This window comes from Patagioenas fasciata, chromosome 7 (assembly GCF_037038585.1).
Source record: "Patagioenas fasciata isolate bPatFas1 chromosome 7, bPatFas1.hap1, whole genome shotgun sequence".
NCBI lineage: Eukaryota > Metazoa > Chordata > Aves > Columbiformes > Columbidae > Patagioenas > Patagioenas fasciata.
This window is the reverse complement of record NC_092526.1, coordinates 21,871,074-21,887,559: the sequence shown is the minus strand read 5'-3', so window position 1 is coordinate 21,887,559 and position 16,486 is coordinate 21,871,074. Positions and strand designations below refer to the sequence as shown.

General features: G+C 40.9%; 1 long non-coding RNA gene across 1 annotated transcript; it reads right to left on the bottom strand.

The window, feature by feature from the left end:
* Nucleotides 1-699: 699 nt before the first annotated feature.
* On the bottom strand, nt 700-13,686 carry LOC139828427 (uncharacterized). The gene is made up of 3 exons (XR_011739994.1): nt 12,503-13,686; nt 2,223-2,402; nt 700-1,627 (listed from the first exon to the last, which is right to left on the bottom strand). It is a non-coding gene; the product is annotated as an uncharacterized lncRNA (long non-coding RNA).
* Nucleotides 13,687-16,486: the final 2,800 nt, after the last annotated feature.

Sequence of the window (16,486 nt, the reverse complement as noted above, 5' to 3'; positions counted from 1 at the left end):
GACAGGCCGTACCTTCTGCTGGCGACTCTAGTCTCACCACTCCCTGTGCAGCCGATGAACGCCTGGAGCAGCAGCGAGCTCCGAGCGCTATTCCGGCCGCGGGACGGGGCCGACCGGGGCTTCAGAGTGACATGGAGGCACCGGGGCTGCCGGGTGCGCCTCGAACCTCCTGCGGGCATTTCGAATTAACCTGCTCCAGGGCGCACACCCCCTCGCAGACGTCAGCAAGATAACGACACAGATTCGTATCTCAGACGCACAGGATGTCCGGACACGCAGCAGACGGCGATCTCTCTCCAGCTTGTTTGTGCCGAGCGAGGTGGTGAGAGCTGCCAGGCAGCCAGCACTGAAATCCATCCCTGAGCCAACCTGATGCCGCAGCACAGCTGGAGGAGGCGGACGGTGGATTTTCGGGAGTATTGCGAATCTCAGAGTTGGACAGTCTCTTTTACTCTGAGAGTGTCTCTTGTGCCTGGAAGATCCCAGATGCAGCTTTTGCACAGCCCATGCAAACCAGGGCCTCCTGGGTCTGGTACTACAGATCTGGAGGTGACCTCTTCAAGGAGTCCTGCCCTCACCAGTCATTTGCAGTAACACAGAAACAGCATTTGATAGGCAACTGGAACACAGTATTGAAGATCCCCAACCAAGCACAGAAAGGAAATTTGGATAAGCATGATCAGAAACTTCTTTTGGACTCATTTCCCTCTGTATTATCATAGTGTTTTATGGGTTAGTAAGCCTCTCTGCACTGTGCTTTGATTTACCCCTGTGTTGCCTACAGAGATGACCCACCGCCTTCTCATCTTTGGCCACCTCGCTGTGCCCAGGTGTTTCCACCAGAGCAGCCAGCCTGTGTTTCTCCATGTGCTCTCATCAGGCATGGCCAGTTCTGGATTGTGTCGGCACGCTCGTTCAAGTATGCTTACATCCCTGCAGCATCTCACCTCATCATTACAAGAAGAAATCAACTCTAGTATGCCCAGAGGTGGCAGTACAAATCAAGAAGGCAAAGTGAATAATACATAAATAAACTATATCTTACAAGAATTTCTGTGTTCTTAATACAGTACAAGAAAACTGTTACAGTGAGCTGATAAAGTAGAAGTCACACAAACAAGGCTAAAAACTATACCAGCTTAAGCAAATCTTACACTTCCATGCACATACCATTTAGATTTGAGAGGAAAATCCCAGCTATATTCACTTCTTTCTTCCTACTAGAGGTTGACACTAGACAGCAGTATAACACAGTGTGATCCAGGGACAGCAGCTGTGGTCTACCGCTATTTATCCAAAGCTTCCTAAAGGATCCATAGTTGGTGACAACCTACCACCCACAGTGATTCTTTTAGTCCATTCTGGGTGAGTGGCTTCTGTATGGTGCCTTTCCTTATGCTGCTGGGTAGACACTGTTGACTATGTGGGTTGCTTGTAGATTTTCTGTGGCCATGACACAAATACTAGCCACATGTTGTTCTCCTTGGTGACTGGCTCTGTAATGCCAGCCCCTCCTTTGTTGAGAACAAACCCATGGGTGAAGACCTCCATCTGGCAAAGGCTTCTTCAGGGTATATTCAGTTTCATTACCTTGCCTTTGGACTGGAAGACCCTTGACTCACTTTTGCTGTGTCAAGAAAAAAACCAACAACTCAAGCAATGCTGCAATAGGTTGCTTCTCTCCCCAGGCAAAGCCCCATAAATTCCAGAGCATTTTTAGACCACATAGTAAATTTCAGTGACAATTCTGTTGCCCCAGAGAATGTGAAGAGGTCGGTGGCTCTGGAGCTGATAAACTTTTCATTAATGGCAGGCATTTCCTACTCAGAGTTTATGTTGGGTCGGATGTAATAATTGCTTGTGTGCTTCATTGAAGACACTAAATCTTCACTTCAGCATGTTGCATACCTCATCCTTAAAAAGTTCTCTCTCAGCAGAGGTTACTGTAACATGAGTACTACATCATAGTACTGTCGCATCAATAGTCAGTTTGTCTTACTCTCACAGAACCAAAGAAATTCTATTTCCCTCTTCCTCAGGAAATCTGTAAAAGTTTCATGCCTGCACGTGGTGAACCCAGAAATGGGCAGCCATATTCTGTTGTTCTTAATCACCCAAGTCATCCCCTTCAGATAAATATGAACCTGGCCCCTCTCTGGAAACATAAACTGCATGCATTGCTGCAAATCCCAAGAGCTTTTTCTTAGGAACTTCTGCCTTACCACAGCATCTCAGCTTTCCATCAAAATGTCAGCGCTCCTTTTGGGCTGGTTCTACTTCAATGAAGAAAGATGCTCTCTGCAGATGTCCATTGATTCCCATGAAGGGCTGAACTAAACCACCAGATTTATCTGAGGAAATATCTTTGAACTTGGTCCAGTGTTCTATTGCAAAAGGCTAGTCTGTAAAGAAAAATAAACATTTAGAACCCTCTTACGTGAAAAAGACACAAATCTTACCTGGGAAACAGGGAACAAAACTGCCTGAAAGTATCACTTAAGACCTAATGACAACACGTTCCATTTTCAGAAGTTAACTAATAAATGTAAGCTACCTGTTCCTTTCCATGTGTAACTCAGCAGCTGCATTTCAAAAGTAATTAAAGTTAATCAGCTATGCTTTGTGGTAGAATCATGAAAACTTAATTGGCATAATTAGTTGTGAGATAGCAAGTGCATCTTCCTTGATAACAACATGTCATCATTTGATAAGAATAATAATAAATTTAATAAATAAATCAGGGTCCTTCTAATAAGTTAGTAAAATAATGAAGTAGAAAGCACACATGTGCAAATGATGAATTATTAGTTTGGGGACTGCATACAATTGTCTGAGTAAGATGGATGGGGAAGTGGCTTCCTTGAAACTGTCAGCTTCGGCTGTTGGCTAAAATTCAGTTTGCAATAGATGGAACAGCCACGCTGCTCTTTGCAGAGCCCATGTTGCAAATGTTTTCAGCAGGGGCCAGAGTTCCTCTGCAGAGCAGGATGTGCAGCAGCTGAAGAAAAGCAGCTTTCCCACCCCACTCCTTAAACCCTCTGTGTTATCGGTGCTGGGCAAAAAGCAATAAAGATGGACAGAAATACGCAAGCATGTGTAGCAGGGAGGGAGCTACTGAAATACAGTGTACAAACCAGGCTGCTTGACCCAAATGATTTAGAGGCTAAGACAGGCAGAAAATTATGATTTATTGCAGAAATGACCTTAAGCTCAAACATAGACAAATACACCAGGACAAAAGCTTCTGAGGCATTATGAAGAATCAGTAAATAGAATAATTTTAATTTATAGGTGCCTTTAAAATTAAATTTAATGAATACTGCCAGAGTTATGGGAAGGCCTGCATCTCCAGTGGATAAAATAATAAAAGGGATTCTCCCAGTAAGCAAACACTGAGGGAGATAGTTTTAGGCAGAAATAGAGCGGCAGTGCCCAGCAACTGAGGATGGGTCATAAGATAGCTCTTGGTTGTAACGTCTTTTATCCCCTAACAATGTGTGACCCCATTTATTCCTGCTCTTAATGTATTGTACAAGATGAAGAGTTGCAGGTCAGAGTATGTACTTGTTGAGTCAGGTCCAGCAGCGCAGGACCGGGTTTGGAAGTAGCCATGATCTGATGTATGTCTAGGAACAAGTGATCTGTTAGCAGTGCCCAAGGAGATTTTTATCTCCTTTGCAAGCATATTGGGAACAAACCATGGCTCTTGGAAAGCATTCACCTGGCTGTGCACCCCCAATACTTAGACTTCATATCAGTAGAAGGTATAAAGCACAGATCCTTCAGCTCTACAAAAAAACCACACATGGCTCTAGCTTGCACAAATTGCTGGTAAAAGCCTGTGGACACAGAGAAGCCTTACACCCATCTGTTAAGCTGCAGAAATATTTACATACACTCCCCACAGTCTCCATTTAGGAGCAATAGATATTTTGGAACTGAGGTTATCTGATAAAAAAGTACAGTAGTGATGGTCAGCACATGTGTAAATGCGAGAGGTGCAAGCTGTTCTAGACCTGCTGCTGGGAACAGCTGTTAAAAGACCAAACTGTGTCTGAAATGTAAAGAGAAGTTAACAGTGAAGCACTTTGAATGTAAGCCACGCATTAGTGGGCCTCAGACCAAATAACCCCCTGAAACTAGGCAGGCTGTGATTAAATACTACAGTCTGATGCTCTAAAAGATAATTAATTACAGGAGTAAAGTGGGGCTTTTGTAAAGCTGTTTTCATGGCTATTAGTGTCTATGCAGCTGAAAAAGGAATAAAATGCAAGGCAGGAATGCACTAGCTGGACAGGTCGCTCTCAGACACAGTCTTCCCAGCGGAAAGCTGCAGGACTGGTTCTCCCCTTGTGCTCCACAAGGCACAGAAAGACCACTCTGACCTCAGAAATCCTAGTCTTGACTAAATGCTTTTTACCACTATAAAAATCCATTGATTTTCATTGCATTATCACTGATTCACACTAATGCACAGGGGAGGGGAAGCAGTTTCAGTAAGGTAATTCGGAGTGACTTGTGTCAAGCAAAGACCTGGAGCTAATAAAGCCTTCAGCCGAAAACTCTAATTCATGATATTGCAACATGCAGCAGTTTCCTTATATCAGTGGGAAGGGCCACAATGTCAGCAGGATCAGACCCAGCACATGGCACATCCATAAGGGGAACGCTCAAGCAGCAGACAGTTGGCAGAATTGCTCTCTGCTTTCCCCCCAGAGCTCCTGGCATGCACACGTATCAGAGATGTAGTCAGTGTTGTCATGCTCTGGTTATTATCAGGAACAGTTCCTCTGGCTCCTATAATTTGCATCAAGAACTGCAGATGCCATCAACAGACCAGAGGGAGAGGGATTGTGGAGGTAATCTACAGCCCTCTTCCCCAAGTGACCTGAGACCACAATCAAGGCTTTTATTACAGAAACCAGAAACTCAGCAAAACTAATTTGTGAAGGTGCTATTAATAGAACTCAGGAAATTAACTCAAGCTTTCATTACTTTACTTGTGGAAGTGATTGACTTGGCTGTAGGATGGGTTAACTCTGCCTGTCTTCCCAAAGCTGCTGACAATCCAGTTCTGTTTGAATTAGACACTGGTAAGTGGTTTTCAGACAAATCTGTAAGGGGCACAGGTTTGACAGTTAAAGGTATTACACTAGTGGGTTTCTGACAGAATGGCTTTTCATATGATCTTTACTTGCTTCCTATGGGCACAGTGGTTTCACCTGACACTCTTAAGACTGTAGATGGAACTCCAAAATAGACATCTTCTGCTCCTACAAAGCTTTGAAAACGTGTGCCTGAATATTGGAATGGGCTTAGGGAAATAAATGTTCTCACTCCTCTGCCTCCAGAAGTTGTTATTTTGAACTCACAATCCTTACTCTGGCTTGTTGTCTCATTTCAGATAGCCATCAGAACTTTGATTTCTGGGCTGAAGGATAGTGTTACGCATTTTTAAGCAGTGTATGACTAAAAACAGGCATAATAGAGGAGAATAACCTTTAAATACATGTATTCACAATAAAAGATGCATTGGTGAATGATTTAGCTAGTGCAGTTAATGAAAAATATCAGAATGTTTCGAAGATTCACTTGATTATTGACCAGGAAATAACACAATATACATGAAATCACAAACAATAGATTTGCTTCACTGTTAAAAATATAAAAGAAGCCCCTTTAAATTATACTAGGCTGAAAACAGGATTCATAATAGAAACACTGATAGAATCTTAATTATAGAAGCAATTGCACAGACTAAGGTTCTGGCCACCCAATTTAGGAATTAGAATGCAAGTATTTAAGAGGCTTAATAGGCCTGCTACTATTCAGCTGTAGATAGCAGCTGGCTTTGGGAGTACTGCAGCTAGGGATGCTGCAGAAAAAGGATTCATAATGGAACATAAATTAAGTAATTTTCAACCACTTCATTACATGATATTTGTTCGCATTGTCAGTCATTTTTGACCCAAGCAGTTAGCCTAAAATCTGTAGTTTTAGAAATTGCTTACAGTAAGAGATAATCAAGGTGATAATCAAGGATTCGCTACTGTAATCCTTTTTATTTACCAAGTACATATCAAATGTTGTTTTCTTAATAATAAATAATTATTTCATAATAAACCGAACAAGATAAATGTTTTGCTCACAGAATCCCTTTTGCAGTGTATCTTGAGTGTTCAGTACTTTGTACAGTGATACGTACTATCTCAGTTATAGTTCTGTAAGGTGCTTTAAATTCTCTTATTCTTTATCTTAAATTAAGAAGTCACCTACACTTTGCTTTACCTAGAGTTTTTCTAGAACCCCTTATCTAGAGTTCAGACCAAAACATATATGACATATGTCAGTATACATGAACAAAAAAAAAACCAAACCAAACCAAACCAAACCAATGGGCCTACTTCTGAGTTTCCCAAGTCAGATTTTATGCTTTAAGATAAAACAACAGTAAGACAGAAAAGCAAATACCTTGACTGGGTTATCAAACTGCCAGGTTCTGCTGAGGGATGTTTAGAACAGCTGTTGATGAAGACTATACTGGCAGAAAGCAATACTGGAAAAAAGGCTCATGCTAAAAAAGAGCTGTGTTTAAAAATGGATCGTATATTGAATTCTTCAGCATCCCATCCTGAATAATGCTCCATTTATTGTACCTGTACCTGCCACAAAGGTTGAAAACCTGGCCCTTTTTTGACAGAAAGTCTAGACCTTTTCTATAGACCTTACAGAGTTATTGCAAACACACCAAATATTAAGAAATTGCACTTGGCTTTACTGGCTTGACCAGGCCACAAATGCCAAATACAATTATTGAGTATCAGGGATAAAGGAAATGCCTGTTATGGTTTCATCCCCAATATTTAATTTTATAGCTTTGGCCTTTGTAGATCTGAATGTCAGAATACAGGAGCAGTTCTAAAATCCATAAGAAACTGGAACTGCACATGTACCAAGGCACAAATACCAGACAGCTGCCTCTCCTGGAAACCCTGATGTTTTCTTCTGTATTCCTAAATACGGAACAGTGACGTTCTGAAATTGGCCAGTCTCTAAATGCTGTTGTATGCTACAGATGTGCTATTACTGGGCTTCTACCAGTTTGTCTTGCCTGTGACAGGTGAACAGAGTGAGAGAAGAACATGTATAAAGGTCTTAGGTGGTCTCTCTTTACAGAAGGAAGGAACAAAATACATGTTATCGTGAGTAATTTGAGGTAAACAGGACAAATACTGCACTCAGATCCCAACACAGGGATGATTTGATCCCATAGGCTACACACTTTGTTCACAATACTTCTCTTCCCCACTCAAGGAGCTGCAGCTCTGACAGCTTTCCTATGTGTGCTCATTAGTCACAGAAGGGCATGTTCCTCCATCTTCTGGACAGCTACAAACTAAACACTATTAGCCTCTTTCCAGCCATGCTAGAAACAATACACCGCTAGCTGAGAGAAAGCAATCTGCTTTAGCCTCCAGAAAGGATCTTTTTAGTCTTTCTTATACTTTGAGTTGTTTTCATCCCTGACGTATTCTTTGAAGGCTTCACAACTGTGTATTTCTTAAGCTATTTTTAATCCCCCACTTCAGGAAAACAAACAAACAAACAAAACCTGCAAAACCCACAAAACCTAAACAAATGACACCACCACCACTCAACTCTCTGTCCTTCATCTTTTCCTTCCCTGAGAAGCCTTTTATGACTTATTTTTTCCTGCCCCAGTAGCTGATAACTTCTTTTCCCTCAGGGAAAAGGAAGTATTTTTTTTTTTGAGCAAGAGTAAGATCTAGGCTTTTGCTGTTACTTGTCACATCACTGAGATGGCAGGATGCCTCTGCTAGGGCCTTGTGATCGTACTTTATTTATTTTGAGATTAGATTTGGAAGTTTGAATGCAATCAAACAAACTGCTAACATAACATGATATATGCCCTGGGTGTGGCAATTCTCTATTCAGGCAGTCCTCAAATAACCACCTTGAAATCCTAGTAAGAAGCCACTGTGGTAAGTTGACCCTGGCTGGATGGCAGGTGCCCACCAAGGCCACTCTGTCATTCAGCTGTCTTCAGCTGGACAGAGAAAAATATAATGAAAGGCTTGTGGGTCAAGGTAAGGACAGAGAGATCACTCAGCAATTACCACCATGGGCAAAACAAACTCAGCTTGGAGAAAATTAATTTATTACCATGCAAATCAGAGCAGGATAGTAAGAAATAAAAAACTAAATCTTAAAACACCTCCCCCAAGCTGTCCCTTCTTCCTGGGCTTAACTTTACTCTCAAATTCTCTACCTCCTCTGCACCAAAGGTGCAGGGGGATGGGAATGGGGATTCTCGTCAGTTCATCATGCATTGTCTCTGCTGCTCCTTCCTCCTCATGGGGAGGACTCCTCACACTCTTCTCCTGCCCCAGCATGGGGTCCCTCCCACAGGAGACAGTCCTCCACAAACTTCTCCAATGTGGGTCCTTCCCATGGGCTGCAGTTTTTCATTAACTGCTCCAGCATGGGTCACTCCCATGGGGTGCAGTCGTTCAGGAACAGACTGCTCGAGTGTGGGTCCCCCACAGGGTCACAAGTCCTGCCAGCAAACCTGCTCCAGTGTGGGCTTCCCATGGGGTCACAGCCTCCTTCGGGCGTCCACCTGCCCCACCGTGGAGTCCTCCATGGGCTACAGGTGGGTATCTATCTGCTCCACTGTGGACCTCCATGGGCTGCAGGGGCACAGCCAGCCTCACCATGGGCTGCACCACGGGCTGCAGGGGAACCTCTGCTCTGGTGCATCTCCTCGCTCTCCTTCAATGACCCTGGTGTTTTCAGGGTTGTTTCCCTCACATATTCTCACTCCTCTCTCTCTGGCTGCAATTGCTGTTGCAAAGGGTTTTTTTCCCCACCTTCTTAATTATGTTATCACAGAGGCAATACCACCATTGCCAATGGGCTCAGTCTAGGCCAGTGGTGGGTGTCTCTTGGAGCCAGCTGGCATTGGCTCTATCAGGGGAAGCTTTCATCGGCTTTTCACTGAAGTCACCTCTGTAGCCCCCTGTTCCCAAAACCTGGCCAAGCAAGCCCAGAACAGCCACTTGGTAGCATTATGCTGTAGGTAGGGTTTGCTAAAGCCAGAGAACCTTTCTCTTAACCAGTTGTCACTGGAAGGAACAAACAAAATTTATTAAGAAGAGAGAGAAAGCCTGGGATATAATCAGATCCTATGAGCCTTAGCCATAAAGCAGAGCCATCCCAATGCAGTACCTCATCTTTCTCTCCAAAAACCTGACTTTGTGCCCTCTCACATGTACTAATGAGAACAGCTAGAGTCTGGAGCTGAAGGTAATCCTTCCTTTGCTGGCTGAGTGCTTTTGGCATCATTTCTAAAGAGGAGATGCTGCAGGACTTCCTGGGTAAATTAGCAAAACCAAAGAGTTTTAGAAAGAGAAAATATGTCAGAAATTACTTCCACAGCTACTGAGATATGTTAAACTGAATTAAAATGTATCTTATGATAAGGTGCAATGTCTATGGATAGGCATCTATTTCACATGGTTTTCCATTCCACTGCACCCAGATGGAACTCTCTCTACTTTCTGCAGTGTCTTGAAGGCAGTGGCAGAGGATGTCAACCATGTGTTGAGCTTAAGAATCAAATGAGCAGTTTGCCATCTGAAATCACTGCACTGAAAGCCAAATGACACAGAACAATAATGCTTTTCCATACTACTGACAAGAACGACTCAATAATCCTCGCTAATGCCACCTGCTTAAATGCTTTCCTCAGCAAGCACAAAGTTTGGGAGACAGGAGCTGGTGAGCCCAGCTGGGTCCCACTAGGATGTGCTGTAATACTTTTTATTTATTTTGAGATGAGATTTACAGATGTCAATGCAATCAACGGGACTGATGATTTAGTGTAATGTTTCTGTAGCTGCCCCTTTATTCCTGCTGTCACTGGCTGTCCTCTTTCTGTTCTGGGAATCAGAGTCAGGGGGCTTGAGTCCTTCAAGGACCAGAGTAGCTCTTTGAATGCAGCGACTGTCTTTTCTGTTATAACACACTGTGAAGAGTGTGGTGTTATTCATAATAATGATTCAGTCTTAACCATCAGAGACCTTCTGCTTTCCTACTTGTTGGGGTAGCATTTTACCATGTGTTAGAGAGAACTGATGAACAAAGTATTAATTAACTAGGACTTTCAAAGGTGTTTCTGGAAGATGTTTTATCTGTTTTCTGGAAGACAGACACCACCTACCAAGTGTATTTCTTTGAGTGTTTTGTCTTGATATGGCGTCATACCCAGTGAACTCTGGGATGTTCCACAGAGCTTTTGTCCTAAGCCAGGAACTGCTGGAACAAGAGTCTGGGCTGAGAGGCTGCTAAGATGTGGCAAAGCAACATCAATGATGGGAACAGTTAAATGGCTGAGAAAATTGAGTGCAGATGATAATTGGAGAAAATTTGAGACTTTTCCTACTTAAGTCAGCATGAAGGGGAAAAAGTGTGGTCACAATAAGAAACCGAAGAAACAGAAGCACAAAGGAAATTGCGGTGGCCAGGAAACGAGCAGGGGAAAGGCAGTTTACCCACTGGTTTTGATGGAAGCCACAGAACTGCTTAGAAAAGGAACAAAGAGTGCTGCAAGAGTCAGAAATTACAGGCACAGGTGTGCAGTCACAGGTCTACCTGGGAGCAATCCTCAGATCCAGGTCTCAATGTGAGCTCTGTCCTCCCCTGGACACCTCTGTGCACTATTTTCCTGCCCTGGCCTTCCCTCCAGCCACGTTCTCTCCATCTACTGCTTCTCTTCAGCGACTACTGAAAGCCCAGTAGGAAACACAAAGCCTACTGACTGGGGGCTGTAAGCAAACTTTGATATTGTATTTGGTTCATGTTAAAATATCAAAGGCAGTGGGACTATTTCTATTACAGATCTCCATTTTGTATAATTTTTAATCCTTGGAGATATTTAAAAGCAATGTGGACATTGTCCTGGGCAACCTGCCCTGGGCAGCCCTGTTTGAGCACGGGACATGGACAAGATGACCAGTTCATTTACAGAAGTACAGTGCCCATGGTTCTCATACCATTACATACAGCAGTACCACAGCAGCATAGTTGAACAAGTTAAAGTTGTTGGATGTTCAGCCATGAGGTATGAACCTAAAGCGTTAGCTGGAAACCCAGGTGCAGGCTGACATAAAGGATGTAGAGCATCTCCTGTGGTCACCCTGGCCCCATTCTCCCTCAAACCAAACTACTTCTTCTACTGTAGCCACATCCCTTGTACAATCAGAGCAGTGCACCTGGTTCTAGTCCATTAAATTTGGCCCTTATTTTCCTTCATGTAATTTCACTAAACTTCAATTTAATTCCACCAGGGTGAAGTCACCTTTTTTTTTTGTTTGTTTTAATGTTAGGTTCTAACTTCCTCATTTATGCTGTTACATCTTAATCTGTTAAAGAGAGCCACCAACAGATTATAACCTAACTGCATAAATTAGGAATGTAATTTGCTGATGGTTTCCTGTTCTGTTTGTTTTTTTTTTTTTTAACTAGCAATCCCACTAAATCGCAGGAATTACAGTCAACTGCAAAACAATTGCAATCATTACTGAACCAGCTAAAAGCAATTCAGCAGCTGCATCTTCTAAAATGTTACTAAGTCCAGAGACCTCCAAATAATACAGACTCATGATACTATCTGTTATACAATTATGATGTGGCTTACAGAGCGTGGATAACTATGAATTGCATGAGATATAACTTCAATTTATAAAGTCATTAAGAAGTTATTTGTAGTGTGTAGTGTGTAACAAAAGAAAGCAAAACCAAATGACTGCCAAAAATCTTTCTAACATTTTATATAATTTTATATGTATATGTTTTAGATCTATTATTTTATATTGTTTTCTTTGCTGCTTATAGAATAACTGATTAAGACACTGGGTATTATGCAGAGACATATATGTATACACACACAATCCCCCGTGGGAAGATTCTGCATAACTTGCTATATAAAAGGTATTCAAACAGTAATTGATATTGATATATTAAAAAAAAAAGTGGAATTGTGAGCATGACTTGGGTTTGGTGCACAAGAAGCTACCAGATCTCATCTCCCATTCACAACTAGGCATAAAAGCCCTATTACGTAATGTAATAGGGAAACAGCCCTCCATTTTTCTAAATTCTTGCTATTGTTTGGTTTAACTGCTGAACAGCTGCCCAGATTGTTGAATCTGAATTTCAGGGAGCACATTAGACTCAAAGCAAGTACAGACAGGATAATCATTGCTTGCTTCTACAAGTCACTCCAACAGTTTTCTACACAGTATATTTTCCACTGTTTTGCTTTGCCCTTTACCATTTCAAATCAGTTTAGTAATGAAACTTGTGTTATTTAGCCTAGGAAACCAACACACAGTTTGATAGACATCCACAGTATTAGAAAATTAACCTGATTTAAGATAGCTAAACATAAGAGAACAAAGTGGATTGAGGAAAGCTTTACCTCTATAAACAATTCCTCTTTGCACCCTTTGCTGAGTGATGTTGATGGTAAAAAGTGCTTCTAGTGCCTATGGATGTAATGAAAAAACATTACTGCTAGAAAAATCCTGTGCATTTAAAGTTACATAAGTAAGCAGTTAGGAACAGGTAGATATTCACATACATTTCAATGTCAAATCTATTTCTACGAAACAACATATTGTAAGCTAGTATCTATTTCAAACCATATGCAATGAGTGTCACTTAGTGTACATTCTGTTATCAAATTATTTCTTGGCTTCTTCTGGTTTTGCAGCTTTGTAAATTATTCACTCTGAAGTGTGTTGTATATTTGCTTTTTGCCTGCTGGGCAATTTTACTATTCTGAGATTGGACCCGTGTGACTCTTCTTCAGTATACCACCGCCCGTCATTTTATCTCTGTTTTCCCTTTCATTTATACCTAAAAGTCAGGGTGTCTGAATTGGTTTTGTTTTCTTGCATCAGGACAATAGCCCAATCTACTCTGGCATTCCAAGATAGGTGTAGAAGACAGATTTGGTAGCCTGGCAGAGCAGCTTCTCTTGTGTACTCTCTCTCCCTTACACACACATATTTGAAAGGATCTGTTGATCCATTCAGTGGAAGGATGAGCAAAATGCAATGCTGGGAAGAGGAATATACAAAGCATAACTTACTTCTAAAAATTTGTGAATGTCCTGTAAGTGAAGAACAATTTGATGTTGCAAGACTAGATATGTACAGCTGTATATTAATTATGCTCATTTAGAAATTATATAGGTAGGTAGACATGTTCACTATATAAACACCAAACTGAGGACATGGTCCCAAGTAGGGGCCATTTATTTGCTGAAGCTCTTTTAATTAATTGCTTTTGCTAAAAGGTGAGAGGGGAAGAGGCATTCCTATTGTAAATTCTGAGTATCCAACCAAGTGTCTATGGTGTAATCCAGCAATTTCAGTTCCTTCTTTTGATCACTTCACCAGCTTAATGGAAACAGCTCTGGACTAAGCTACAGAGGAAATGAGTCTCCAAATTCCCCTGAAACCCTCCATTCCACCTCTGGACTGATTCCAGTACACCAGTAATTATAGAATTATAGCAACATTATATACAGAAAATCTACATGAGTTCTGAAGTCATTCAACAACAGCTAAGCATAATTATTTACATTACAGTCACAGAATGTCTTGAGAAAAAAAAAAAAAAAAAACCAAAACCAAAAAAACCTAAACTCAAGAGTAAAATTAGACTTTTGGGGAAGGCAAATGGGAGCATTACTGGCCTGGTAGCTCTTTTCGAAGTACTGTTGACATATTCAAAAGGAAGACATTTTGCTGGGTTTTCTTTCAGCTGCAACACTGGCTCTGATGCTGCAATCAACATCTGTGTGTAGCCACCTAACAAAGCAGACGGAGCTGTCTGTTGGCACTTACAACTCTCACTGCTAGGGAGCCAGGTCACAAATTAACAATCTGTGCCTTCTCATCATGCCTTGCAAAAAGACAGGCCTTTTATCCTTGGGAAGACAAGAGAATACACATTGCATCACTCTGTAAGATGGAGCTTGTAGTTAATTTATACCTACAGAATAATTACATTTTGCCAAGTCCAACTAAATAAAAAAATACTGACTGATATGGGGTATTCACAGCAGGGAAACTAAACCTTGTTCTTTTGCAGTGGGGAAAATAAAACCTCTTCTTCAAAAATATGTAGAATAATCAAAGAGCTACGATGACGCAAAACAGTATAAAGAAATATAATAGCCCTGAAACATAACATAATCAGACACGAATAATAAACTTTTGAAAAGTGTGACTGAGATAAGTGAATGCACCAAATCATTGCAGCAGCATACGTATCGAGAAATTAAAACAATGGGCTATTAACAGTCATAGTTACAATGAATAAGTAAAAATCATATTTTCCACAAATAGGAAATTCTGCTGTAATCAAAAGAGTTCTTTGGTTCAGCGCTGTCAAACCCAGCATGTGGAGATCTTGCTCCCACTCGTGATATAGTTAAGGGCTATGCTCGTGTGTCCAGTGATTGCCAGGGCCTCATGTGTGGCCAAAGAGTGAGTTAGCTGAGTCAGCCAGCAATGGCTTTTCCTTCGAAGGATGCTCATAGCCAGACAAGGCAACAAGGAACCATAAAAAACTCAAAGCGATGGAAGTAAAGAGTTCATCACGTACAATCTAGTCGTCACTCTAGCCCTAGGCCCACAGGCACAAATGTCAGTCTTATCCTGCAGGCAGCCTTCCCCAAAGTAAAGAAAGAAGCTTAATTGAGTTTAATGGCAGTTGAACAGTGAACATAATTTATAATACGTGCAATCTTTAGAAGACATAAAACGTACTGACCAACATGACACTGCAGGAGAAATGTCTTATGCCTTTCTCACTTTGCTTTTTAGAGACACTATCACCTGTCCAGTTTAAAGTTAGCATTTAAGTTTTTATTTTTTTTGAAGGCAAATGTGCTTGCTTTATACATCAGTATTATCTGAACTCTCACTTAGGTCACACCAAGCCGATATGGCTTCAAATCAGCTTACACTGTGGTCACAGATGATAAGCTTCTGTAAATCTGAGCTAAAGTAATTGTACTTATATTTGTTGATTTTGCTTGTAGTGTCAGTTTTCTGGGCTTCCTTGAAATGTTAAATTTAGTTTTTCTCCATTTCCTATCACTTGTAATGATCTTACATACTTTTGCTCACACTGTTGTGGCACAACACTTTTCCATGTAAAACAAGGCCAAAAATTTTCACAGTTAATTCCTGCTTCAAACTGACTGTTATCAGATGAACTAGACTGGTATCCTGTTAAAAGGTATATGAATTCAAAAATTCAACATGATAAAGGTTTAATCATTCATATACATGCTGAACACACACACATGGCATGATACACTGGTTTGATGTTATACTTCAAGAATCTTTGCAGATGTCTTAAAGTCCTACAGAAAATGATCAACATCATGCAAGACTTCATTTTTTCTGGTACACTCTGAGTATGTACATGTGTGTGTCCTTGTGGTTTATATCAAGAAATGTAAATACACTCACAAATACACATATTAAGTATACTTAGGCTGTCTGAAATAATTACATTCAGATGCTGAATAGATTACCTAACAAATAGAAGAAATCAGTCAGGGTGTGTAATATTTTTATCTTCAGATTTTTCTGTTATCATTGCTAAACAATGCTCTACTTTTCCTCAGAAGACAGATCTATTAAAACAGAGAACCAGAATTTTTTTTCTTTCTTTACTAGGTCTACTGAAAAACTTCTGCTTGCATCTTATATTTTATTCTAACCATAGTTTTAATTCTGCTTTGTCCAGAGGTCTGATTCTTCCAAATACTCTAACAAACCCCAAATCCTCCCATCTTACACAGCCGTCCTTCCTTTTAACCTCTGCTTGCAGTCAATGCTTGTGTGTTCTCGTTTTCCTTGTTTCCTCTTCACTAGCTCAGTTCTTGAGTGAGCAGTGCTCTCGAGTCATGTATCATCACCCTAAACATAACTGTCACAATCTGCAAATTATAAAACAACTAAGGAAGAAAATCAGGCAGATGTAATTCTGTTGACCACAGTGAGCTGTACTAACTATAAACAGTCTCCGTGTGGTCCTAACATTTTATTGAACATTCTGTATGTAAGCTGAACATTCCTTAATACTCACACACGAGAAAATAATCTTCTGCCTTTGTTAGTGCTTTGCATTATGGTATTTACATGTTATACTTATGGACTTAATATGTTTCTTTGCAGCATATATTCTCCTCATGCCTAGTTTGCTGCATAAAATTCTCTAACCCAGAAAAAAAAATTAAGAAAACTCATCCTGTTTGAAGGATGCTCATCCTACCCCAAAGCAATCAAATTTATTACATACTGTTAAAATCAATGACACTTCTATGGATAATGCCTAAAGCAGTAATTAATCAGAATTTACCTATATAATGAAAGAA